Source organism: Nicotiana attenuata, unplaced genomic scaffold (assembly GCF_001879085.1).
Source record: "Nicotiana attenuata strain UT unplaced genomic scaffold, NIATTr2, whole genome shotgun sequence".
Lineage (NCBI taxonomy): Eukaryota > Viridiplantae > Streptophyta > Magnoliopsida > Solanales > Solanaceae > Nicotiana > Nicotiana attenuata.
The window spans coordinates 23,997-26,780 of NW_017677621.1; the positions used below are offsets into that span (position 1 = coordinate 23,997).

Sequence of the window (2,784 nt, forward strand, 5' to 3'; positions counted from 1 at the left end):
AAGTCCCAAATCATCTCCTGAAACTATACGAACCATAGGAACTCACATCCGAGCCTTCTAACATATAAGTCAACATCCGGTTGACTTTTCCAACTTAAGCCTTCTTAAAAGAGACTAATTGTCTCAAACCTTCTCAAAACCTGTCCGAACCCGGACCAACCAACCCGATCACATATAAAACCAATAATTAAGGCGAATAGAAGCAAAAATGGAAGAAATAAAGCGGTAACTCAAGAGACGACCGGCCGGGTCGTCACATCTTCTTTGTTTTCTCTTTGTCTTCTTTTCTTTCTTTGCTTCTTTCAGATCTATTTAACTGTTTCCAATTTCTTGGATAAATTTCCTTGGATTTTGTGTTTCCGACCAGATAATGCGGAATCATCATTTTAAGGGTTATTCTCCGTCCAATTTCATTGATGTTGCCTTCTTCTCGCTGATTCACCTCTATCTCTTCTTCTTCATAAGGTATTGAAATTTATTGTTCTACTAACTTTAACAAAAAAGGATATTTAATTTTACTCCTAATTCATGTTGTTCTTCCTTTTCTTTACATTTTTCGTATATGTTATATTTCTATGAATTGTGAATTGTGAATCACGAGTATATTTCCAGGCTCTTCATAACTGCCTCTTCGCACACCGCTCACTCTCCATAGCCGAGGAAAAGAATAGTAAAAACTCATGATAACCCAATTTTGATAAAGCACTAAAATTGGTGTATAGGTTGAGATTGACATAAAGTGGATGAATTAAGTCAAATAGCTATTGGAAAAAATTTATGCATATAAATTTCTATTGACAGATTTTATTCATTATTTCATTTCTTAGGAACGCTTATTAGGCTTAAGATGATTTGGGAACTTTTTTTAAAAGTTTTGTTCGAGCAACATCTGATTTTATACACTTAAATTCATCAATCTGGCTACAAATTTATGGAATAGGGAAGGTATGTTAAAGGGCATGTAATGGGATTGCTTTATATGAAGACTCATTGTTGTTGGTGGGATTTGAAAGTAAAGGAATAGAGGAGTAGGAAGTAGAGCACTGAGGATTGATAAAGACTGTATGAAGTTGCAAGACACCAATGGTCCAGAAAAAGGACGAGAAAATAGCACAGATATCCAACAACTTCAAAAGGAATAGAGATGTAAGGGCATGTACCTGAGCCAAGGATGTAGCTTAATTTTTTTTATTTTCTTATTCCCTGTTAATTGGCATCCGCCGACACAATGTGTATTCAACAATAAATTATAGTTGTTTGTCTTATTGGGAATTCTCATTCTCCCATCTTTAAGCCTAATTTGTCTTATTTTCTAGTGATATGACCATGTCTTGTTATCAACATATGTTATTTTCACCTATACTTTCTTATTATTCTCCACTTTTATGCAATTTTATTGGAATATTCTTTATGTTTGTATTATATTAAGATATTTTGTCCGAAAGCACAAGTGATGGATGGATCTTTCCATCTTGCACACTTGACTGAGTGATTCACTTGGTTACTTCTTGATAATTGGTTTGTTCTCCTAGTAGTTCAGTAACGAATGCATATGGGTTATCAGGTTTTGTAACGAGCCGACCGGTCATTTTGAGCTTTGGCATTTCGCTCGCCAGTTCTCGGGCATGACTAGCCCCGTGTGATGTATTATGACTTATGTAAATCGTCGATTTAGGTTTTCAGGGTAATCGGAACGGATTTGGAAGATCAATTCTCAGTTTGAAGCTTAAAATTTGAAAGTTGACCAAGTTTTGACTTGTAGTAAATGACCCCGGATTGAAATTTTTATGATTTGGTTAGCTTCGCTAGTGATTTGGGACTTAGGAGCGTGATCGGAATGTGTTTTGAAGGTCCGATATAGATTCAGGCTTGAATTGGCGAAATTGAAATTTTGGCATTTTTCGGTTGATAGGTGAGATTTTGATATAGGGGTCGGAATGGAATTCCAGAAGTTGCAGTAGGTTTCTTGGGTCATATGTGATGTGTGTGCAAAATTCCAGGTCATTCGGACGTGGTTTGATAGACTTTTTGATCAAAAGCGTAATTCGGAAGATTTTGGAACCTTAGGTTTGAATCCGATGTGATTTGGTTGATTCGATGTTGTTTGAGGTGTTATGAAGATTTGTATAAGTTTGGATATTGGTATATGACTAGTTCTTGCTTTTGGTTGAGGTCCCGGGGGCCTCGGGGTGATTTCGGATGGTTGACGGGAGGTTTTGGAGTTGAGTTTGGCAGCTGAAGATTTATTGTTGCTGTCATAACCGCATCTGCGGTTGGGAGGCCGCAGGTGCGACTCCTGCAGATGCGGAAACAAGCCGGAGAAGCGGCCAAGAGGGAATCAGGTGGAATCCGCAGAAGCGGCTAAGGAAGCGCACCTGCGATAGCGCAGGTGCGAGCATTGCATCGCAGATGCGGAAAAGGGACATAAGTGAGTAACTGCAGAAACGGTACTTTGACTGCAGAAGCGGTAGCGCAGATGCGACCATTTAACCGCAGGTGCTGTTTTGTTAAGGCAGAACATATAAATTATGGGCTTCGCGATTTTCAGTCATTTGTTCATCATTTTTGTGCGATTTTGGAGCTCCAAGCTGTGATTTCAAGAGGGAATCAAGTGTTGATAGAGAGGTAAGCGATTTGGGCTTTATATCTTGTGTTTATGGTGATTATTTCATTATTTAATCATGAAAATTAGTGGGAAAAATTAGAGAAAGAGTTGGGAAATTAGGGCTTGGAATTGGGAAGTTAAATTGGGGATTTGAGGGGCCATTCGAGGTCCGATTTTGG

At 38.3% G+C, this 2,784-nt stretch overlaps 1 long non-coding RNA gene across 2 annotated transcripts; it reads left to right on the top strand.

Annotated features, from left to right (window-relative positions):
* Positions 1-330: 330 nt before the first annotated feature.
* On the top strand, positions 331-1,286 carry LOC109221449. 2 transcript variants are annotated; one of them, XR_002067264.1, is made up of 2 exons: positions 331-465; positions 828-1,286. It is a non-coding gene; the product is annotated as an uncharacterized LOC109221449 (long non-coding RNA). The 2 variants fall into 2 exon arrangements; XR_002067263.1 differs by having other exon boundaries at positions 941-1,286.
* The last annotated feature ends 1,498 nt before the right edge of the window (positions 1,287-2,784 follow it).